The sequence below is a fragment of the Sylvia atricapilla genome, chromosome 2 (assembly GCF_009819655.1).
Source record: "Sylvia atricapilla isolate bSylAtr1 chromosome 2, bSylAtr1.pri, whole genome shotgun sequence".
NCBI lineage: Eukaryota > Metazoa > Chordata > Aves > Passeriformes > Sylviidae > Sylvia > Sylvia atricapilla.
In genome coordinates, this window is record NC_089141.1 from 97,377,375 (window position 1) to 97,403,488 (window position 26,114).

At 38.7% G+C, this 26,114-nt stretch overlaps 1 protein-coding gene across 1 annotated transcript in view; it reads right to left on the minus strand.

Moving 5' to 3' along the window:
* GPM6B (glycoprotein M6B) overlaps positions 1-26,114 on the minus strand; it is a 510,804-nt gene that overhangs the window by 272,248 nt on the left and 212,442 nt on the right. The gene's annotated exons all lie outside the window — the stretch shown is intronic.

A 26,114-nucleotide genomic window follows, 5' to 3' on the forward strand; every position in this document is an offset into this window, starting at 1 on the left:
GCAGAGTTAGCAATAGGTTAATGGCTTTGCTTCATCATAGAAAATGGGGCCAGAGACCTGAGATATAAAGGAAGTCTTTTAACAGCAAAGCAAAATGAAAGCTGGAAATTGCTTCAACTCACCACTGTGAGGATTGCAATTTTTTTACAGTGTAATCAAACATTCCAAGTTGATTCTATGCTTCTATTCCTTACTATTTTTTCTTTAGTCACTGTATTTTCAGTTATGTCAAGGCCCATTAGTTTATTTTCCTCTCAGATGAATTTGTTTCAGCTCTATGTCCTTCTTAGACACAGGGAATTTTTAAACGGCACTTTTGGGGACTCCTAATCCTTGCATTGCTGTGGATGAGCCCATTTAAAGGCTGACAAACAAACCACTACCATTAGATGAATCCTCTAAACAATTTCCACTTGTGTTATTTCTTTCACTTTCATACATAACTGTGCCCCATTAATCCTCCTGACAAGGGAAATGCGTCCACTACCACATCAAAAAGGTACAATATGAATATCTGTAGATTATGGCTTTGTTTTTTGATATAAAAAAGGAAATTACTGGAGTAACTGGTTATATTGCAGTTAACTGTATGTTCCTTTATTCATAATTCTAATATGCATGTTAAGTAACTGCAGCTATCATAAGGTGTGTGTCTGATTGGCAAATTACCATATTTGAATGCAATAATGCACACATTTCCTAGATAAGGCAGAGCTAGAGATAAGCATTTTACTTTTGAGCACAGAGTGACCAGAATGAAGAGACCACACAGCTCAACTTCATTAACTTGCCTTTCATAGACCTTTTAAACCCTTATTATGCTTTTATCAGTATCAATTTTCAGCAAATCGACACTTCATTTAAACTGCAAGGAGCTGTACAAATACAAGAAAGAAAAATGACTTTTCTGAAAGCTGAATTGCACGTCCTTGCAGATGACAACAAGTGCTAACACTCAGGAGCTTCTTCTCTCCTGCTTCCCATTCTTTTTGATTCTTGCACATTTTTTCTCTCAAAACTGCCTCTTATATTAGCTGACTGTAATAGTTGTGGTTTATGCTTTGACAAGATGCAAGATTAAGAGAAATAAGTTCTTTAGATCTTGTTTTCTAATTTCCAGGTTATTGGTCTGAAGATAAATTCTGAAGTCTGTGAAGAGCAACCAAAAATTAAGAAAAAGGTAAACTGAACAAGCAATAGAATAAGAGTATTCTTTCACACAGCACCAACACAGATGGATGCAACAGAAATTAAACTGACAAAAGATAAGAGGCTTTTTTTCAGGACCCTAAGGGAGTCTAATAAACTTATTTCCAGAAATGAGATAGAAGCATCATACTGATTTTACTGTCAGATACTTGGCTAGAAATCAAGAGCTTCAAAAGACATTAATGGGCAAAAAGGTAACATCTGACAATATAGCAGACAGGCTCATATAAACTGTGGGTTCCTTAATTTAAGAGTTCCTCAGGACATACTGAGAACAGACAAATTATGGGCTGCAAAAAGGAATCTGAAGTAAGTCCCAAAGATTAATCATACCAAAAATAGATTATCAGCAATTTCCTTTCCATGTAGTAAGAGCTACCAGCAGCCTGAAAAATGAGCAATGAGGCTCAGAAAATTGGTTGCAAGGTTTGCTCTGACCTGCTGTGGCTGCTCTAGGATTCAAGCCATCAGCATATCAGCATTGCATGTAGGTACATGAAATCATTACTGGATATAGGCACCAAACTCCTCATTTCCATTTATTGCTTTTTCTGCCAAGGTCATAAAAAAGTATCTGATGAATGTGCAATATTGCAGATGATGTTATAATTGTCAGAGCAGGCCACATACAAGACTTCATTTTTTACATTTTTTTATTGCTAACCAACTGATCCTTTTTTCAGAGGTGAATTTGGGTTTGTGTTAATTTCTATGATATTCTATTTTTGATTAGCAGTATTGCCAGTGCCCCCTCCTACAGCAAAAAATGGTCCATAATCTTCAGGAATTTACCACAGGTAAGCCAGAAAACTTAAACTGTGTTCTCTCTTTTTTCCACAAAAATATATCAGAAGGGCAGAAGGTTGTTAATGGAAAAATATGCAGTTGTCCTGAGACAAAAAGCTTTCTAAAGGAATGGTATTTACAATTAAAATCTACTGTATTATGTTAATTAGATCTGATAAGGTACAGACTCTTTCCAAACATATATTGTAAATGTAAGCATCTAAATTCTCTAAGGAGGGTAGGTTTGGAGATAGAAATTCCAAACGCAGGATATTTCAGAGCTATGATGGAGATACTCTGGGTTTCAGCAATACTCTACAAAGAAGCATGGAACAAGGACCACTGAATATTTCTGGGTCCAACTGATATAACTCTAGTTTTATCATATATATTATCTAAATAGTCCTGTTTTACAATTCCAACCCTGTTCAAAATTTTTTAGCCCTTAGAGCAATAGAATCCAGAAATTATGTAAAAGACAATCCCTTAAGACCTACAAAGACACTATGACTCCAAAGCAAAATTCAGAATGATTCTCAAGGAGAGAACTTAATGAAAATGGCCATTGTAAATGTCAGAACATTTCAGTAAGTTGTTATCTCTACACAGCAATGTAATGACTAAGAGAAGAATAGGAAAGAACATCCTCATATAAAATCACTGAATGTAGTTTCTGTTTCAGGAAAATGAGATGAAAAAATACAAGTAAGTATCACTACTGGCTTCTTTAAAGGATGAAAAAAAAAAAAAAAAAAAAAAAGGAATAAATACCCAGTGACTCTTACTTCATTCATTTCTCAGCATTGCTTCTAGGCTAAGATGATATGCAAGATAATTGCAAGGAAACCGGTATTTTCTGTCTACTCAGAAAAAATAAATCCTCTAACATAATCTGAGTGTTGTGAATGTGTAATTCCTCTCAGTCTGATTCTTCAATACACCTACAGCATTTTTGGCAGATTCTGGAACTACAGACCAGCTGAGGAAATAGCCTTGAGCAGTGCCAATCATTAAGGTTTTTTTTAAATTGTGAAAATTTTAAAATATTATCCAAGTCTAGTCCTGAGTGAAGCCATACAAATCTACTGTATGGCTTTCCTTCTCTTTCACATATTGTACACAGGACATGGGTTCCCAGTGACATATCCGGAGTTACAGCACATCTTTCAGCAGAGTAAGAACCAAAGGCAACTTCTACTCAACTTCCTGAAACAATGGTCAGTTCTTTTTTTCCAAGGCAACAAAACTGCAGCAAAAGCACTTAGCCTTGAGCATTCCTGGAAACACTGCTCTGCACCTGGAGCTGGAAGGTATTTGCTGTTCCAAAAAGCATTCTTTCCAGGCTTTAAATTTCAAGATGATATGAGCAGTGATAAAAGATAAGAATGTGTCTGTGAGTAACTGACAACTACTAACCTTACACCTGCAAGAGATACATGAGCATACATACATGAAGACAGAGTTGAAATATTTCCCATATATTCCCACATGTGAAATATTTCCCAGCTCATGCTCAGTCCTCTCCAGGATCCAGACATGTTCAGGCAATAATATAAAGGGAAGGTGAGACATTCACAGATTGCTGTGGGGAAATTAAATTACATTACATTTTTTCTAGCTAAACTATCAATGATCCTTCTAGTTACATGCACAATTCCAGGACCATTTTTAGATTCAGCTTGTCCACTTTATGCCAGCAATTCTTCTCTGGATTCCAGTGATAATGTTGTAGCATCTCACAGGATTATTGGTATCCTTACCTCTGAGCATGACTCTGAATGAGCAGATTGCCAAGCTATCTAATAATACTAAGCGGGAGGTGGTTTGGGAGTCACAGAGGTCAGTATTTGGAAGCTCCTAAATTACCACATCTGTGTCTTCCAGTCCTATGAACTGTGAACTGCTTTCTGCAGTGCTGAAAGCCAGAGAAGAGCAGTGTGGAGGTGACTGGGAGAGTACCTTCACTGGAGAAGACATTCACATTCTTCACGTGAGCAGTTCTCTATTCAGGGCATGAACAGCAAACCTACAGTTTCATTAGACATTTGAATCAAAAGCAACAAAATTTACAAAGGAGTCATTCCTCTGGCTTTAAGCATCTTTGTGTTAGGAACCAGCCTTTAAAAAGTATAAAATTCATCTTTCAAGATCTGATGACAGTCAGCTGGTGCAGTAAACAAGAAAAGCAAAGTATTCAGTTTTTTGTGTTTGCACAGTATTCAATCCCCATCTTGATGAGCATCACCATCATAATAAGACTCATAATAAAGTCTCACTCATCCCAGTTATTTCACAATATGTCTGCTTTTTTATAGAGTTACACAGCAAGAGGATGCATATTGTAAAGTGCAGGTGTCTCCAATAATTTTTTGGGTGCCTATAGCTGTAAAACAGAAGTGCTGTTTGGCCTTATCAGGTCATTTGAGTGACCTGAAATCAGACTGCTGCACTCAGCCTAGAAACAGGACCAAAAATGCGTAATTCTTGACTATACCCATGTACACACTAGCACAGCAAGCTAGTGGGAAAGTCAAACGGGAAAGGGAAGGGTGAAAGTATTTAACTTCGGAAGGGATGTGCAGATGTTTACATATATTTCACACCAGTGAGGAAGCCTCAAAGCTAAGACATTTTTCAGATCACTAATTGTAAAATATTGCTGGTTGTTTCATAAGCTGCACAAAAATATTTTATCAATATTGTCTTTGCTAAAAACGCTAAACTGGATCAAAGACACATTTCAGAGATTGATATGCTTCACAACTGAAGCACACTCATATTTATTAGGGGAAGCATATTCTCCATGCTGTACCGTCACTTTTTATGATTATAGCCAGACTATTTTTTCTCCAATGCAGATCATCATATTTTCTATGTTAAAAATGCTCAGCACTACTGACATCTTCTCAAAGCATTTGATATGAAATGTAATAACATGTTTCTTTGGACATAATTCTGCACACTCAGTAAAAGTCTATCTTTTAAATGTTGTAGTTTGAACTATTTTTCTCTGATAAATTCACCTGACAATTTCCCACTGCCCAAGCTGCTTTCAGGCAAGGAGAACTAGCAAAAAAAATTATTCAGTGTCAGGTAGATAGAATATACATGGACAAATGTTGCTGCCTTGCAGTTCTGTAAAAGTATTTTCAAATAATTTCAAAAGTTCTGGTGTCCCAAGCTCAGGAAAAATCAAGGTCTGTTGATTGTTTCAAGCACCTTTTCCTGATAGTTCAAATGTTCTTTCTATTCTTTATCATGCTCCTAGACAAAATGCTTTTGCAGAGTCTTTTGGGCTTTTTGTGTTCCTTCTTTTACTTTTTTGATTTTCCCACTCCCCTTTCACAAGGTTTTACTTATGAACTAACCTCGACTCATTCACTGTCCATTAGTGTGTTATATACTCATGTCTGTGTTTGCTCTAGAAAATTATATTATTTCAGATATTTTATAAATGTTCCTGCATTTACATTAAGAAACAGGATATGTTCACATCCAATCTTTAACAAAATATTACTACTGAAATAATGAGCTGAATGCATACAACTGCAGGTCATCCTAAGGTTCTTGGTTCCTAAAAAGTCTATTTGTTGTTAAAATTTTACGATACTTTGCCTGTTGAACAGCAAGCAGTAAAGAATAATTGGCTCTGTAATGACAGGAGGGCTTCTTATCTGGAAAACCCTTCACAAATATCCTCAAATATTATGTTGCATGATCATATATTTTTGCTCATAAAGTTACAGCATCAAAATACTTTTCAGCTGCATCTGAATTACATCTGAAAGCTTTGGTAGCAATATTAGCATTACTTAGCTAATCAGTGAGAAGTTGGAAATGTTAAAACCAAGATTGTTTTTTGCAGCCACTGAAGAGCATTGCACTGACAAGACAATAATTTCTCTAGTCACGTTACCACATAACACCAGAGTTGAAATAACTGGATTTGCACTTCCACAGCCCAGCTCAGATCCAGCAGTTCCCCCTGAGTTTTCCATCACCATCTCCTCACACAGCAAAAGCTGTTGTACCTATTGAGTGGCTCCCTAATCAATGTTCAAGCAAATTTATCTCATATATGTCCTCCTATCCTAAGGTATCTCCTTTAGGTCCACAACTGTGTAAAAAAATGGCCTCTACAGCAGTTCATGTGGGTGACATGAAAACTAAATTGAATATCAGGTAAAACAAAAATATAGAAATTTTGCATATTTTACTATAATCAAATCAAAACACACCTACAACCATTTGCACATGACTGAAAATAGTGACTCTAATGAAGACATTTCTTTCAAAGAAATTAGAAAATACCACCTCTGACATAATCCTTGAGGACTACTCTGAGTATAGTCACTTCATTTGCCACTTGTTTTAAGATTTGGTAAGTGAAAAGCTGTATTTTGAGCTACTGAAAATCCTAAATAACTCTATCAAAAATTAGGCAAAAGTGTCTAGTGCCTGGAAAACTGCTGTTCTTTGGGGAGGCAGTATTTCTTCACCAGTATAAGTTTGTTATATTTTACCAGTTAAGGCATATTTGGAAATATGTTAGAAGCCTGCTTTCTTCTGTGGATTTTGGACAGACATTGCCCAAAGGGCCAGATGAGACTATTTCTTTTATTAATTATGTGGATTGTGATGATTTGATTCTACCAGGAAGGTAGAGGTAACTGGCACATGTAAGGAGACGATCTGAACATTTTCTGTAGTACAGTGAAGGAGACTGGCAGCTGAGAGTCATCTGTCCAAGCTGGGGTGTCTGAAAGCCTGTGCACAAGTCATCCTTCCTTCACCTTCCAGCAAGGACCTAGTCACCTTCAGAGAACCACATGTCCCAGCCTGGGATTGGTCAGATAGAATTAGATAAGGTAAACCTCACTTTTTCCAGCAATTATATGTTTCCATATAACTTCATAAAAATCAAACCACCCCCTATCATGCAGAAGTAGGGGTTTATTTAACAGAACATGTGTGGGAGCTTGATAATTAAAGCCAGGTTATTATCTGAGTGATTGTTTGATCATTCAGTCAGAAACTTTCAAATATTTGGGAAATAATCCTTAGGAGGCCCCTTTCTCAAGGCTCCTTCTTGTTTCAGTACAAGCAAATTCAAAGTTCTTCAGACTGTGCACCTCTACTTCCAACCCTTACTGTACGATGGATTTGTGCAGGGATTTCCTTCAGCTATCCCACTACTGACTGAATAATCTTGTCATTAAGTGCATGACTTAAGTGCTTGACTCTGCAGAACTAATTTGCTTAATTTAACCTCAAAGTCAAAATTATGTGACTGAAAAGCTCAATATGTATTCTTAATTTACATTTCAACAGAAGAAAGTAATTCCTATACTGCTCCAGGGTTTTACATAAGTGGAGCTTCTAAACAACAGAATTTCAACAGGCTTTTATCACCAAAACCAAGGGTAGGACCTACATTGCCCATGGTGACTAACAAGCTTCAGCTCTCTTTCTTTTTATAGTACCTCACAGGCTTATTACACTGACAAACCAATTACTGTTTCTCTTTGCTCACAGTACTAAATTTCAAGACTGATTCTGACAAAGTATCATAGGATTTGAGATCAAGAAAGTACTTCAATGCTGCAAATGGTCACTTCTAATTATTGTCAAGAAAAGGCTTGATGAATTTAGAGGTATGATTTTAGCACAGGGCACCCTGTAGCAATCACCTTGACTGTGATTCAGTTACTCCAGCTTCTTTTCTAGCCACAGCTAAATGCTTTTAGTCAACATAAATCCAACAGAGTCAAGCCAACAAATAAAGCATGTAGAGCCACCACCACATAAAACTAAGTATTAGGTGGCAGCTTTCAGTCACCTCTTCAGAAAAAGCTTCCACATAGTAAAAAATGGTCTCCCCATACAATGGCTTTGCAATGGCAATGAGCTCCCTGCCTACAACTTCTTTCAATCAGGGTAACTGGTGTGCATGGTATATTTAAACCCAATAGTTTTAAGGAATAAAGAATGATCTGTTAGGTTCCTTTTAAATGCCTTTTGATTATGCAACTCCTGCTAACATTTCTGGGATACCAAAACAAGACCTGGAAATATATAGAAGGCAAATATTTAGGAATCTTGAAGAGCTAAAAGAAATACAATTTTATGTTTCAGAGTAATACAGCAGAATCTAACCACGATGGAGATGAAAAAGCAATAGAAACAGAAAAGACAAAGAAGTGTCTCAAATCCCCTTTTACTAAGTTGGAGAACAGATGACTTCACTTATGAGAAAAAGAGTAAGAAACATTTTTTGGTTTGTTTTATTCCTCAAGAAGTGTAGTCTCACAGCAGACACAGTATAGTCTATGTTTTTGTCTCAGGAGGTTGGTCATCCAGCCAGGTCTGAAAAACCATGCTGTAAGGCCAAGTTCCTCCCTTAGATGCACATACTTAATTCCCATTGAGAAGACAAGCCAGAGTACATCCCAGAGCAGAATCTGATCCTTTTCTGTTCTCTGGTTTCCTGGTTGCTATTAATGGGTGGACTAGAACCAGAACACCAGTTACTACTTGTCAAAGCTCCCTACTTACATGCCAAACTTGTGTGGAATTACAACAATAATACTGTGATACAACTGTGGAATTACAACAATAATACTTCATTTCTCTTTAAAAGTTTGCTACAAATTAACTTCTAATTTGGTGAAGCAAGTGCATAAAAGACACAAATACACAGGCATCCTTAACCAACATCATAACATAATATCTCAAGAAATGAGCATTGCACAAAAGCTTTAATGTATTTGAACTGGTTTCCATTAATTTTTATATCCCCAGCTCAGTAATGTTATGAACACACTCCTTCCTGTTCTGGTGCTTGTGAGAGAGTAAATGCTGCCTTGAGACCTGTATTTTACTACAGAGACACAGAAACAGAGACATTTGTGTTATTAAACATGTGCTCAAGTGCTCAGAATCACATGAAACACGGTTATCCCATAGCTGAGGGAAGCAGTGTTCCCCTCTGCAGAGGCTGCAGTCACAAGACCCATTCAGAGCTCTGGCAGATCCTGACTTTGCCAGGTTTATTGTGGCTCAACAGAGCAAGGAGGACCAGGGATTAACATAGCCATATACCAAATTTTATCTATATCCCTGCACACAGTTTCACATCTGCTGTAGCATCCTCCTCAGAAAGCTCAGTGTGTGCAAAGCAATTCCGTCTACAACTGATGGGATTTGGGGCAGATTCAGCCTGGAATGTGTCACTAAGCTGATAACACACAGGCACTGAGGCCAAATATCCACCCTTCAGCCTAGCAGAACACAGGGCGCTGAGTCCTTGTTCAGCTCATCATCTGCAGTACATTCCCACTGTGCTCTGGACACACTGTCACCATGTATCCTGAAGGAAAGGTAGTAAGGGAATGTGTTTTCTTTTACTGGGAACAAGAAGACTAACAAGCTTGTAGGCTTTAGAACAATTACACATTTTATTGGCAAATCTTTAAAATCAAAATAGATCTACTCTGCTGTAATTATTCAGAAAGGAAAAGGAATCTAAAACTCCATTATAATCTCAGTTTTTGACATTTTGGCATGATTCATCATTTGCTAACTCTAGCATTTTCATACTGTAAAAACAATTTAGATACTAAGAATTGTAATCCAAAAAAGACAACTTGGTTTCAATTTTAAAAATGCAGAGATGACATTTTTAGCACTGTGTGAGGAATAAAATTATGTAAATACCAGTGTGTACAGAATTTAGACATAATAGAATAGCACTTAAACAACCATTATCAACTCTTGAACCAAAGGATGGGCTTCTGTAACCATGTAACATGGGTAATTTTCTCATGTAGTTTATCTGCCACCATATAAGAAACAAATGCTACAGCCAGGTTCTAAACCCACAAAATTTCAAAGTTTGAGTCCAAGAGCTTGAGAAAAATGGTCTGCCTCCTTTTACTAAACTAGGTATGGGCCTGAACATCCCTTCACTCTGAATTCAGACCAGATTCAATGTCCATTATCACAAGCTGCCTAGTCATATTTCAAACTTTTATTTTTGTTTATAATATGATAGCATAGGTTCAGTTCTGCTGTGGGAGGCAATTCTAATATGAAGAAGAAGTTATTTTTAAGATCTGGCCACAAATCTGGAAGCTAGCTGTAAAATCTTTTTCTACCCTTTGTTTCTTTTTTCCAGCCCTTCAGGTCTTTCTAGAGATAATCCACTCAAAGATCTGCAATTGCACATTTACAAACACTTTCAAAATGTGGAGCATATATTCAACATATATAATCCAAATTTAATAGAAAGATTATCTCAATTTGACAATTGTAATGCTATCACTTTGATGTATAAAAGGCCTCCCACTTTACAATGGCAACATTTACTGTACAAACTCATTTTGCAAGGAATAGCTTTGTAGTTGTAATAATCCTCTTGACAGATTTAATGGTAATTTTCAAAGCTGAAGAAACAACACTGTTTATTCCTTTTACTGTTAATTTGAACAAAAAGATTTTAAAAAGGAAAAAAATGTATTTAGATCAGTATCTCTCAATTTCAAGAGTATTTTGTTACAGCTGGCACCTTTAGGAAAACCCTAAATATGCATTTTTGAGAGTGATGTGGATAAAATCAGACAATAATTCTCTCTTTAGCAATAAAGGAAAAATGCTTTCCACCTTTTCTCAGTCTCTGTTACATCTAAGCTAAATGCCTCTCCAAAGTGAAGTTAATGACAATTTTTTACCTATTTGAAGTATGCAAACCCACAAAGTGAAGTTAATATATTGACAAAAATATATGCACATCAGCCTTTTTTCTCACTAAGGGGACCACAGGGAAAAATTAAACTGTAGTCATTAACTAAGTCTTTCTATTTTTCTATACCATGAGATTTTTTTTTCTCCCATTGTGGGGGTATGGAAGCAATGAAAGTGTAAAAGTACATCGTTTTCTTATGCTTCTGGGAGTCTTCTTTGCATCATTTAGTAACAGCACAGAGGGGGTCCCAATTCAAAATAAGCAAACACAACTTTGCATATAAATATATTTGAGCAGGAAACTCATTAAACCTCTCTCTCAGACCAGACTCTCTGTATCAATACCTTGCAGGAGAAAAGCATTCATATTCTTGTAAAACAACAGCACAATAGAGTGGCTCTGAGGTGAAAAATGAGCCGATGGAGATGGAAAATGTTCGATCCAAAGCTGCAGACAGAAGAATGCACATCAAATTACTATCCAAGAATTCTCCAAAAGTTAGAAACCTCCTATAAGCCTGAAGGATTCTGGTCAGGATTTGGGGCGTTCTGAAGTCCTACAGCATGAATGTAAGCAGGTTGAAAAAATAATCTTACCTGCTTCCAGTATTTACCTGACTTAGTGAACTAAAGCCCGTTTCCAAAATCCTGCCACTTTTTGGATTTCTGTATCCTTTAAGAAGAGCATTTGACTGGCAAAATTTGGTTGGAAAAATTTTTGCTGGGTTTGAACATCTTGGATTTCTCGTGGTCTAGAAATGAGCCATGCCAAGGTGTCATCTTTTGCTAAAGACAAGTGACATGGCACCTCAAATGCAAGCTCATCTGTGTTTCTGTGTATTGATCTATCTCTTTATATCCATAGGTATATATAAATATATGTAAAGGAGTGGCTGGAGTGCACATGGAGGCTTGTCTTGGAGCAGGTGACAAAACAGTGGAGAGATATCACACTGAAGCAACCTGATGGTTTCCTGTGAAAATGGAAGTAACCTTGGTGGCTGGTCAAAGCACAGCCTTTGCCACAATCCCCTGATCAACAAACCAGTGGCCAGCAAGGCAGGTAGGAGATTGGACAGAGTGGTGTCTCAAGGAGTTGTGATGAGTAGTGCACAGTCTCACTGGCAGGCAGTAACCAGTGGCATCCCTTCTGTCTGTCTGTCTATCTATCATCTATCTATCTATCCAACTAATCATTAATAGAAGCATACAACTTCTATCCCAGGTCTGAATGGCATGAGAAGAGGTAGGTTTCTTCCAGAATAAAATTTGGGGGGTTATAATTAGTACTAGCAATAAAAATTTTCTCTGAAGATATTGCAAAAGCGATATTCAGTTGTTCCCTAGGTTCTCATTTTAATTTATTTTTTCCTTCTTTCTCTGAAACAAATTTGTTATTGAAAGGAATCATTTATGATTTACACATTTTATCAGCAGGGTGTTGTGGGAGGACAGATTAGTGATTTTATTGCTGTGTTTCTTATGAAAGAATGAGACAAGAGAAATAATAACCCAGAGCTTTCATAGCAATGGAGAAGGAGATAATCTTCAGGGTGATTTATTTTGGGATTCTGAAAGATGTAGTAGAGGAAGGTGCCCTTGTGGAGTGCCACAAATAATGCAATTTCTTTATTACAAGCTATTTACATGCATTGGGATTTATACCAGTTTAATTTAAGGCATTTACTCACTGTTCTATGTGCTGTGCTATCTTTTGAGAGAATTTTCCTAAGTTACCAAAATTTATTTCCACTTCTTCTCAAATCACTAATAACAAAGCCACTGTCCCAGCAGGAAAAGAATGCAAGTTTTTCAGAATCATACTAAAAAAATTACCAAGTCAGGTTACATTAAATCAGAGAAAGGTAGAGGAAAAAAAAATGTAGCATTAAGACATGCAATGCAAGGCAAATTCTTCATCTTTCAGCAAGGAATGTCATTTAAGAGTGTGATGCAGAGAGATTGTTTGGTGTCATCATGACTGTAAATGTTGGGTTAAGTTGCCTACTGAAGGCAATGGATCACTTCTTGTTTATCTTTGATACGTCTGTGACCACAGCCTGTAAGGCAAAACCAATACCTTTTCCAGAAACAAATTTGAAGATAGTATAGACTGTATCTTCTGGTTTAGGCTGCCATCCCAACCCTGAGTATCTAAACACCATTATCAGGCAGTACCAACCCAAGAGAAGAATCCAGTCTGTGTATAAACTATGCATCATCATTCCTACCTTGTGGATGTTTTTGTCATCAATTATTTCATCTTGGCGTTTGGTGCACCTTTTCCCATGTCAAATTCCAGACTAGCACAAGCAGCAAACTTGAGGAATGGTCATGGTGGGATTTCTGCTGCTGGCCTATCTGAAAAATCCTTCAGCTGCTGTAATTGCTATTGTAATTAACCCTGTAATTGTTTCAGGGTTTCTTCAAACCTCTAACAACTTGTTCCCGTCTTGGTTGCTCACACTAGGTTTACACTCAGAACAGCTGATGACTGTTGATAGTTGATGGCACACTCCCTAAATATCAGATTTCCAAACTGAGCATGTACTACAGGTCATCAGCAATTTAATTTTATTTTGTTGCACTTGAGGCTTATTAGAAGAGACAAAGTGAATATCATATTTTCAGTCCCTGCAGAAATCCTTCTCATCCGGAAGTACCAGTCAATTTAATCCTCAAAGGGAAAATAACAGAAAAATATGTGAGAAAAGATGAAAAAATATTTCTTCTGATGAGACACTTCTTCAGTAAATGAGTGGTTTAAGAAATTCAGCATAACATTCCTGTATGGACCTGAGTCACAAAATCCATCCTCAGCTACTTAGTTTCTGTCACAGACCAGGGTTTAAATTTAATGTTCTGAGGAATGCCCCAACACACAGGAACTGACCTACTCACTTCTAAATCAGGAGCACCATTCTAGGCAAATAAAACACATGGAGCTTTGAAATAGAAAAAAGAATGCAACACATTGTGTGCAGGACAAAACAGAACAGATTTTGCTGTGAGATGGCTGGGATTTCTCTACTTTGTGTTTCCTGCCACTTTTCTTCACATGGGGCTGTTTTATCAATTAGCAGCACATTTCAATTAAATGGAGAGACCCAGCACAATTATGCACAATAAAACACAGAAAGATACTGGCATTGATTCACTATTATAATCTGCCTCCAGAAAGCAATGAACACTCTGTGACACAGAGTCATGCAATTGTTTCTAAAGAAGAGATTTTCTCTAGAGACCACTATTGTTCAAGGCGGGAGATGTAATTTTGCTCTCTTAAACAGATTGCTGGGGAGAGACAGGGCACTGTCCATTGGCTTCCACTTCCAAGAGAGGCAAACAAAAGTTTCCTCTCTGTACATTATTAACTGCTCAGATTTATACCATAAACAGCATTAATTTCAAGAACAGAAAAGTACATATCCTACATAATAGTCAATGAGAAAGACAGCCTTCTTTAAACACTGAAACAAAGTATTTTTAACCCTCTAAAGCTCTTACTTGTTCCTTCCATTGTCTCAGCAAGATTCACTGGGCAGTGAGAAGTTCTGGGTCACAAATCATCTTTTTACTTTTAATCCTCCTTTTCATTGCATTCTGCAGCTTGCATAGCCCACAGTTTCTACACAGCTTCCATTGTCACCAGAGCTCAACATTACCCCACTAATGCACAGGATGCCTGCCACAGGCCAGACTCTTGTTTTTAACAAACTGTATATTATATGATTTGTATCTAAGTTTAATAAACGTGTCTATTTTACTGTAATGGTATTGGAAAGGGAAAACAGCTTTTTGACAGACTCAGAATCATAAAGACACAGATGGATGCATTAGCTAAAAGTGCAATTTCAAACCACGGCATATCAATTTCTGCTATTTCTAGTGAGAGGATACTTAATTTTTTCATTGTGCTGATTGAAATGAACGATAAAGGTATTGAAATCCAGATTATTGAGATTCATTCAACTTTCTGGAAAGATAGATGATTAGATGATTCAACTTTCTGGAAAGTAGCAGTTCACCTGTTTCTTACCCTAACAGAACATTTCTGTCAATATATGATTCATGGACAAAGAACTCCTACTTTTGGGATTTTTTCCCAGAAAATGGTGATTATATAACTCAGGTAGCTTACTCAGGTTAAGGGGCAGAAATGTTGGGAACCACAGTCATAAAGGACAGAATTACTTGGAAATGTATAAATATACTTCAGATTTGCCCTTAGCATACCCAGAGAACCATAGTGGGAAAGCAAAATTGATACTGTAAGAAGGACAGTGGAAGCTCAAGATAATAAACTTTTCCAGTCCTCAGTTTCATCTTGAAAGCTTCTGAAATCCGTGCATTTCCTCTACAACAACTTCACATTATCTGCCTTCAGGGGGTGGCATTTAGAAAACACTTGTTACAATGAGACTGACCCTACACTATACATGCCTACCTGGATCTAAAATATTTGTAGCTTTGCTAAGGAATATCCCAGTGTCCAGACTCTCATGGTGGTCATTTACACAGCACAAACACAATTACAGAGCACTGACAAAGAGTCTGTAATTCCACCCAACCTAAATTGGAGTTTTGTTTAGCAAAGGGACTAACCATTATCGCTCATTCTTATAAACCATCTGAAGTTACTACACATGGTCAAGAATGATGATACACAAAACACATGGTGCCCAGTAAAATCACACCAAACAATGGTTGCAACTGCTGATACAAGTCTGGTTTTGTTACTAGCTCTGTGGAGCTCTGGAGATTACATCAGAGATGGTTTCTATACCTGGCATCCATTCAACCTGCACATAAACTTATCCACCTCCACCTGTCTGCTTAGCCAAACCAGTAATGGAAAAAAAAAAAAAAAAAAAAAAAAAAAAAAAGCCAGGCAGCATATAAATCCATCTGCACTGAATACAGAAAGTTAATATTAAATGCTGTGCAATGGAGAAGTCCTTTAAACTCCAAAATCGAAACACTCCCATTTAGAGAAGCAGGGAATTCAGTCCACAGCTGAAAAAGAAAAACTGAACTCTCTTACATGTTCAAGCATAGCAGATACCAGCAGGATACAACATTTCAAAACAAAACCAGCAGATATACAGCTGTCTACTCAATCCTACCATCAGTCAGTGTTATCTTGCACTGTTAGCCTTCAATATCTATTTTCTTCAAATCTTTGTTATGGAATCCTTGCTTCCTCAAACACAATGGAATCAAGATCCCAGAGTTTGTTGACAGGAGGTATAAATGAAGATACATAAGAAGTACTTACTCAGTTGAAAAAATAAATTTCTTTTTCCAGAATAAGAATCCTGATATGGACCAGTGATAAATATGAAAAAAAATATCATTATACTCGAGGGATAATGACTTCATTATTTTCTCTTCAAAAGAAAGATAATCCTCAAAGGTTAAAAGCTTTCTCAATCTTGGCATTATGACACATGGCCTGGCAGTATTTGAATGGGACAGAGAGATGACCTCTCCTTGACAAATTTTATCCAACTATACATGGGAGAAAGTGTGCAATTTTGTTACATTCTGCTTTCCTATAAACTTCAGAGTTATGCATCTTCCTGAGTTGTGTTGTTTGCCATATTATGTTCTTATAATGAACCACACACAACTCTTGTCTTTTCCTGACATGGGGAGAACACCAGTTACTCACACTTCCTAGGTCCTGCATAGCTGCAATTCCAAGGTTTTCCTAGAACTGTAACCAGGATGGAAAGACTTGTAACCAAGGTTTTGAGGTTGCTAAGTGTTAATTATGAAAGGAAATGTGTGTAGGAAAAAGAGACAGCACTAGAAGAAAAGAGCAGATCAAGGGTTAAAAAAATAATGTAATGAACAAGGCAGTTCCCAGTCAATCACACTGAGGAATGTGCCAAACCCAGACAACACACATTGTGATAACACCTCAGCAGAAATTACTCATTAATGTAAGACATTTTGAGAACATAAGAATGGATGGCAACAAGACTGCAGAACATCATACACACCATTCCTTCCTCTTACCACAACAGGAGAATAAACATAGTCCTAAATAAACATGAAATATTTATTTTAAAAGTAATTCATCACTGCCAACCATAAGAACCCCAGAGCTATGACAAGGACTCAGTAGCCAGTTTCTCTGGTCCTTTGTGGCCCACATGGTGTCACACCACTTAGGCACACTTGGTACCTGTGGTAAGTGGAAGTAAGAATGAGTGTGAGTAAAATCAACTCACTCAAAGCTTTTTACAAGCAGATTTCACCTTTCCCTTCCTTTCAGACCTGATCTACTTTGCTATATCACTTACCAGCAAATTTCTCTGTATAACATCTATACTAACACCATACAGCCACATCCATAAGGGTGACCTGTCTTGTGAGGATTTAAGAGTTCAAAAGACCTTTAACCAGATAATAAAATTATCTATAAATTAATATTCATCAATATAATGTTATTAACTTCTTTTCCCCATTAAGGATTTTTTCTTATAACACATATTCCACATTTCTTGGACAACACGGAAAAGCAGAGCTTTTCCTTCTTGCTGAACTCAGACCACAGGTAACTGTAGATGAAATGAAAGAACACCTACCAAGCAGGTTGAAACACTGAGTGCTTCTGAGCTTTTGTTATCTGTCTGGACTAGTTGAGAACCATACTGTGTATTCACGGGAACAAGCTGTTCTTTAGTGGTGCCAACAAGGACATTCTGAAACATTTCATAAATTTTGAAACAACAGCTATTATTTTAACAGCAGTCATTTTCCAGTTACTGTGGTAAGCACACTACCCCATGTGGTTGAAGACTAAAGAGTGTAAGAATGGAATATTTCAGGAGGTCAGGCTTCCAGGCAAGAAACTGAGCATTATGACAGAGCTGCCAAAGGCCTTCTGGAGAGTTTGTGGTGAGAAAATAACAAAGCTCTTCAAGAAAAAAAACTGGGAGGTCCTCTTTCTCTGAAAATTACCATGCAACATGGAAACTTCCTAATGAGCACTGTTAGGGAGGAAGGTTAGTGCTTGAATTCCATTTTTAATAAGGAACATGTGTCAGCTCTGTTTGCTTTAAGGCAAGTGAAAAGGAATCTGTCTATAGAAATTAGATCATTTCTTAGCAATATAAGTTAAACATTCCTCTCTTCTCCCCATATTATGAAAAATAGTGTTAAGCACTGCAAGACAAAAATCAGAAGTAGCTCAGACATTCCTTTTGGCTTGCTGACTATGTATTATTTTCTGAATCCATGCAAATTACTAACAGACAAAACAGCATTCGAGATGCTCGTGACTTATTCATAAGAGATAAGAGATACCAGATAAGCACAAGCTCCCTTAGTTTCTGAAGGAACTGGAGTTCCTCAGCAAATTATTTTTCCCCAAGGTTTTGAGTCTTTGTAATTTCTTGTTGGACTGCTAGTGAAGGTCACGTTTGACAGTGACAGCTGATTTGTCTGAGATTATAAAGTTAACTATATTTTCTAGTTTTCTATCACAGTGCCCCAGCAAAAAACATTGCAAACATGAAACCTACCAGGTTCTGGATGAGTCTGAAATGACCCAGCACTGATAAAACTCAGGGAGCTTTGCCTGAGCAAATCAAACCTCACACAACAAACAAGCAATCATCTGAGAGAGGGGCATTTGGTGCTGTTCTCCTGATTGCCCCTGCAGAGGCTGCCTCTTTTGACTGGGTAATCCACTAATCAGTATAGAAACAGCAGAGACTTGCTGGAGAATATGAGGAGAATGACCACCCTTAGCTGCTGTGATCCCACTGAATATCAAATTATTTTATACCTACTTTCGAAAGGGAAGAGGCACTTCTTAACAGATAACAGTTCAGCAGTGGGGGTGAATAACTCCTAATAGAATCACTGAAGGATTTGGGATTAAAGGGACCTTAGTGATCATCTTGTTCCAATCCCTCTGCCTTGGACAGGGGCACTTTCCACAAGAACAGGTTGCTCTGAGCCACATCCAGTCTGGCTTTGAACACTTCCATCAGCTTGTTCCAATGCCTCATCAACCTCACAGTAAAGAATATCTTCCTACTATCTAATCTCAATCTATCTTCTTTCAGGGTATCGCTCCTTCCCCTATCACTACATGCCCTCGTAAAAACTCCTTCTTCTTGAAAAATCACTCTTCATGAAGATGTTGCTGTCTCTGTTTTTATGTTACAAGTTGCATGCTTTTAAAATAAAGTTTGCAGGAAGGTAAGTGAAAAAAGGGAAAACATTCAGAAAAAAAAGTTAGAAAAATATTATTTTTCTCTTCCACCCAGGAAAAAATCACACACAGGAGATATTTTGGATCAGTGTTGAAGGAGGCTATCCTAGGGCCATTTCTTGGGCAAACATTTGGTACTCTGAGGAACACCCCAGGCATTGCTAATTTCTCTAGCACTGCAAATCCTGCAAGAATGGCTCAGCAAGGCATCCCTGCTAAAAATCTGCCCAACTTTCTGTTGATTTTCCTTCTTTATTTTTGTCAAAACCAGGCTTTCTTACAGGCATAATTTAATTCTTCAAAAATCAAGGGATCTCACTGAAACAGTATGTTGTTAACATATTATCAGTCAAATCCAGATTTCACCAGATGTCTGCAGAATGCTGTTGTCAAGCCAAACAGACTTTTTATTCTTATTTGAAATTAATTAGAACCTCTGCCTTAGTTTGATTTTCTAAAAGGCTGCAGCAGGGGAAATTCAGTTACTTTCACAGCTCTTGCCCTATAAAAATATCTGTTATGATAGTAGGCATCTAGATGTAGAATACGCATTTTGTGTAATGTTTATATACAATATAGTGAGACTTTTGTCTGGTTTAAGATACAGCCAAATAAACACTCGCAGTGTTTCTTTGTGTGCAGATAAACTCATATTAATTCCAAGACAGTAAAACAGAATTAATAATCTGGTAATTATCAATTTCCAATTAAAAGATCATTGTGCAATGAATAATAATTGAAAAGAGCCAAGTCTTTCAAATGTTTTAGGTTGAATGCCTTGAATTAATATTTATGAATGAAAAAACTGTTCTGACTTTGTAAGAGTGCTGTGCACTCAGCAGCATCTTCTGCAATTGACAAAAACATGGGTGCAGCACAGAGTAAATTGTCTCTTCTGCATTTTGATTAAGAACAGACCTTGCTGCCTTGTTAAGTGCACGAAGTTGAAGCTTTTGGGTCAGCTGTGAGTCGAAATTTCCTTGGTTAATGATGACAGTTTACAGTAATAACCAGTTTTAAGAAGCAGATATACTTAGCACTTTGAAAAGCAGTCAATAGCATCTCCTCAAATCCTGGTGTCTGAAATATAGAACACTATTTTAATTTAGGTTTTTTGGTGGTGGTGGTGGCTTTTTTTCTTTGTTTGGGGTGGGGGTTTTATTTGTTTTTGTTTTACTTTTGGCCCTTGCTTTCCATATTAAGGCTTTGTTTTGAACTCTGTGATGGTTTTGCCTGTCTGAAGATTGTGGGAGTAAAAAAAAAAAAAGTTTCAAATTTCTGGTATTCCTCCCCTTAAAAGTATGTTACTTTAGCTTTTATTTATAATATACACACTCTTGGGAAGGGGGAAGAAAAGCAGCCAAATTATTTTTCAGGAGGGATTTAAGGCATACACTGAACTTTACACTGCATATTAGGAACAGATATATGTTAAACAGATGTTTATATTTAAAAATATTTGTAATAATACATTTCTATATATAAGCTTAGGAAATATATGGTCATGTGCAAAATTTAAAGGACATTGGAGGAAAAGGTTCCAAGACAAAGTGATTGAAACCAAGGAGATAGATGTCTACTCAGAAAAGCAAATCATGGAATGATTTGAGTTGGAAGGGAACTTAAAGATCCTCTGGTTCTAACCCTTCTGCAATAGGCAGGAACAATTCCCATTAGACCAGGTTACTCAGAGCTCCATCCGACCTGGGCTTGAACAATTCCAGGTGTGTGGCATCCATAACTTCTCTGGTGACCTTCGTCTTAGCTGTGAAAATAGACTTCATCAGCTTTTGCTGAGTTCTTAGAAATGTTCTCCTGAACCAGTCATCAAACAGGCACATATATCCTTCAGCGCAGTTGCTTTTGCCAAATAAATTTATAACCTTGCTTGGAACTCCAGGCTGTGGAATATAAGCCCAACATATGAATCCTCTTACTTATATGTTTAGAAAGGTGTTCTCCAACCCAATGATATAATCTTTGCAGGCTCTTGTTCATGCTGTATTAAGCCACCCATCATCTTGAGTTTTAATTATTTAAGCATCGTACAATACAAAGCATTTCCTAAACACTGAGCTTTTATGCTTGCAATTACTTTTGACCAGAAATAAGGACTCCCTCATAGGAACCATAACTTGGTTAGATACATACTGAGCCTTCTCATGGATATCTGGGATCCAGACTGATCCCGTCAATGGATTCCTACTCTCTGCTACAGAAAGGACAGCAAACATTGCCCCATGGACCACAGGGCTGAGTTTAACCATGGTAGAAATCTGAAAAATGTTATCAAATATCAAAGGAATGTAAACAGACCACTTCTGAGAGTATTTTATAATGTCAACTAAAAAGGAGTTTGAGGTTACAACTAAATTTTCCTAGTAGCAAAGGTTTGTTAATGCTGGTGCTCTGCCTTTAACAATCTAGTCTGCCAACTTTTCCTCACATGCATAGTCTCAGTGAAGCAATATTACAAGGTCTCATAAATCTCTGGATATTTGATAGTTTTCCTAAAGCCTCAGATCATAGTTAAATAACTGCAGGAATTTCAACATTGAAGCTGATTTTTTTTCTCAAGATATCCTGAAGCAGCACTCAGCAAACCAAAACAAAAAATATGCTCAATTAATTTTATAATCATGATTCTATTCAGGAATTCCAATGCAGAAATCCTATTCATGACTTCTTACTGTTTCAAAGTAGTCTGTTGAAGCTGATAAAATGATTCATGAGAAAAAAAAAATGAATGGTTTGCTTGTATTTATTTATTCTACTCCATGAAAATCCTGTAAAATAACTTGATCTGAGACTACTTGGCAGTATAAGCGGAACTGCATTAAAATAAAAGGGATATAGTCATTATTACCGTTGTAGCAATATTTCAGTTTTTAATGTTCTTGAGGTTTTTTACTCTATCTATGCTTAATGTAAATGTTTTAATTGAAGTATTTCTATTTCAATTTCATCAGTCCTTTGTGATTTCTAAATAGAGATTGAATAATTTGTATTTACAGAATGAGAAAAGTTAGCATATTACACCAACATAAACTTCAAATATTAAGACACAGAGAGAACCTGAACTCATGATAGCAGAAGTGTAATCTACATTTTGATGATTCAAATAGTAAGGCCAAACTGTCAAAGGTTAAAGCTCCAAAGCACCAAATTACCAAATTAGGATAGTCAATTAACATTTAAAATTTATTAATATGACAAAATAAAGGTATAGATTACATTAACTTCACACTTTTTTAAACATAGTATGGCTGAACAAACTATAAAACCTCTGTGGTTTTTTTCTGTCAGAAAAAACCCCCAAGAACTACTAAGAAACATCATGTTATTGGGCTACCATATGGAAAGTGTTATATATAAGAGGATCACCAGTAACTGAATCATTTTTGTTATAGGCTAACGGAGTCAAGCAATGAAAGATTTGTGTGTTAGTATGTAGAGAAATAATATGAGGGGAAAAAATGTCTAAATCTTTTTGGCAGGAGACATGAAACTAAAGAAAATCACATCAAAAGCCAGGAAGCTATACTTATAAAACTCCTCCCTGAAAACCACGCAGTGATCTCCTATTACATTCATTCATAAAGCTGCTGGAAATGGCAATCCCTGATGCACACATGGATTGCATAGGTATCAATTAAGATAGGCCAGGTGGGAAAAAAGGGCTCATATGGGGGGCATTAGATACTTGGTGTTGGGTTCCTCACAGGGGACTTGCAGCACTGTTCAGAGTTCAAGGCTTAATTTGAAAATGTAACCCCTTCCTTTCCATGGGAAGAGATACTCAAAGTGCAGAAAAGAAAGGGGCAAATTAAATTCTCTTCCATAGCCTTGTAGACCGTCTTCCATTCCACTCTTCCACCACTTTGAATATTAGAGCTACTGCCTCAGAGGAAAAAAGCATATTAAATCATGGTATAATCAGAGTTGTGTCAGGGCAGGTACTTCATGAACCTTCAGCATGCTCTGGAGACTGAATCTCTGTAGTTTGGGTTTGTGCTTGAGATGTTTTGGTTTTTTAAAATTTTTTTCCCAGAAAATTTTGTGTAAACAAGAGACATGTTTTTGTAGCTCTAGCTTTCTTTTCCACTCCTTTTCCTAGGAGAAACTTCTTCTTGACATCCCTCTGATCTGACCAATGGGAAAGAAGAGGTGTGCCTTTCTGTGACAAATCAAACTGGTCTGTGTAAAATAGTATATAAAAAAGACCCATCCCAAAAATAAAGAAGTCATTTTCAGTCTTCTGAAGTTCAGAGTCTGTGTTGTTGCAGTATAAAACAGCACCAAATCTCCTCCTCTGCATGGAAGCTCCAGGGTCAGGAGACCCAGGGCCAGTCCCATTCCAGCAGGCAATGTGAAATACTACTTAGGGACCACCAGGGCAGACAGACCTATCCACAAATCACTCTGGGGAAAAGGGAAAAAAAAGAAAAAAAAAATTTAAAAAAAAGGATATAAAAAAAAGAGGAAATAATTATAGCTCATAACAGACTACATGCATCACCGTTCAGAAATTATTTGTCTTCTGACAAAAAAAACTTGTCTTGAACACTGATCAATATTTTAGTGGCAAGCTCAGACTCAAATGATACATTCATATCTATTTGTTGGAATAAATGTGCATAATAAAAACCATGAGTCTTTGAATTCAGCTTTAAGTAATTATTATGCTTTCTACATGGTGCTGATTTAACTAAAAATCAAAAGACTACTCCTCCCGTACAGGAAAACAAGTCTAATGAAGAGAGTTGGAGAGTTTCAAGGTACTCCTGCATTTCAGAAAGACAGCAGCACAGCTGCAAACCAACAATGGCTTTTGTGCCCATCATCCAGGACAAAAAGTCTTTACCATCCTGTGCAACACATAAACAGTATTGCACGAGTTTGTTTCTTTTAAATAGACGGAATTTTAGTTAGATGTCATTTGAATCCTGGGTCTAAAAATGCCATCTTTTGGTACTTCTGGCTTTGCACAGCTCCTCTACAAGGTAACTTAAATGTACTTTGGAGGAACATCTGCACTTGAAGAAGTCCGAAGAGATCAACAGTAGATGTCGACAACTTGGCAGAAGTTTTTTCTGAAGAAGATTTTTCCTAATATCCAAGTACTTAGCAGCTTGGGAAAAGTTTGCTCAGGGATGGTCCTGCAAGGCAAACCCTGGAAAGCTTTCGGTAGAAAAGCAGTTTCCCGGTGATGCAAACCCACCGCAGCACTGCCACGGCGGACAGCGGGTGCTGTTGGGGCAGAGCCGGCGGGACCGCGGGCTGCGGCACGGGGTGAGACACCAGCGTGAGCGGCACGGCTTTCCCCGGGGGAGCATCACCGTGTCTCCACGGCGGGCTGGGGGCACTCTGCCCTGCTCCGGCCGGGACCACCCGCCCCTCTGCGGGTCTCTGCCCGCCCCGGCTCCAGGCGGGGAGCGCTGCCGGAGGCGGGTCCGCCCCGCCCCGCCCGGTTACACGGCCCCGTCCCGCCGCCCGCCCGCGCTCCGGTGCTGCCGCCGCGGGTCGGCCGGAGGGACAGCCGCAGGGACAGCCCGAGGGACAGCCCCCGGGACAGCCCCAGGGACAGCCCCAGGGACAGCCCGAGGGACAGCCGGAGGGACAGCCCCAGGGACAGCCGGACAGCGCCGGGGTCGGGGCCGGGCCGCCTGCCCGTGCCCGTGCGATGGTGGCGGCGCCCGGGAGCGCCCTGCTCGCCGCGCTGCTCGCCGCCGGGCTGGCCGCCGTGGGCAGGTGAGCGGGGACGGGCGGGAGGGTGTCGCTGCTCCCCCGCGGGTGTCGGGCGCTCCCCGCCGTGCGCGGGCTGTTGGCGGCTCCCGCCCGTGTCCCCGCGGCCGCGGTGCTGAGCGGCGCCCGCCCGGTTCCTGCGCTCCCGCGGGCCGGTGAGCCGCTCCCCCGAGCTGCTCACACCGGAGCTGCCGACTCGTGCGCTGCGAAAAGCGGCAGCTCAAATGGCCGTCCAGATAGGGGAACACCGTCTGTGGGAAGGTGTGAGCACCTCCAGTTCTTGGTCTGCAGCACAAACGGCCCTTCACCAGCTGCCAGTGATCAAGGATGCCGGGTTCTATGGAGACAGGTATGCTTTGGAAACAGAAGGAGATTTTTGAGAGAGGATCAATAAAACCACTTACTCCAGACGGAGCCATTCCAGTGTTCCCTCTCCCAGTTCTCCAGAAGCCGAAGTGCTGCAGCAAGGGAATAGTTCATAAAGGGAGAATTTGCAACAACTGCATATGAAGCCTCCAAGATGTTTTGTGGTTTATTTCTTTAATATTAGGTCTGTGAATGGAAATATTTGTCATCAACAAGTGGCAGTGTGCTGTTCCAGCACATGTGAGGCTGCTGAGTGGTCAGGTCCTCAGGACGTGGAAGTTCATGAACTCCAGATCTGCTCTTATGTCTTAGAGAAGGCACATTTGTTATTCTGTACCATCTCACACCATTGTCGAGGGCAGGGTGAAAAGGACTGTCCTCCAGGAAGAAGGGGTTCCTTCCAGTCAACAAAACGTGGTGGAGGGAGCCTGTCCAGTCTATTCATGTGAAATGTTTCTTTTCTTCTACCTTCTGTCATTTGTATTGTTGCTGTTACTGTTAATTTCCTTATCTCATTGCTGTCTCTAGTAAATTGTTCTTACCTCAGCTTGCAATCTTTGCCTGTTGTGCCTCCAATTCTCAGTTCTATCCTGCTGCAAGGGGAAAGGTGAGGGGAAATTGGGGGTGCAAGAGAGAGTGGCATGTGGATGTGGAGAGCGTTGGGGGGGACTGATTTGGGGAATAACATTCCTAAACCATCACAATACAGGTTACAGCAGCAGTAATACTTAGTCCCACTAAGTTTAAAATGGTGCTAATGGCTCACAACAATCTTGTGACAGCTAATGCAGCCAGCTCTTTATTTCAGTCACCTCAACTCAGGGCCCTGGGTTATTGTGGTTACTTATTCATCCTCACTTTTCTTTGCTAAATGTCACATAGTTCTGTCAGCAATACCACAGCCACACAAAATCAATTACTTCTCTCCTCCCTGGGCACTCTGGACTGCTAAGTAGCCACTTGTTATGTTTAGCACCAGTGCTGCCTCTCAGAGGACAGAGTTCTTCAGACATCCCTCTTCCACTGACCTGTG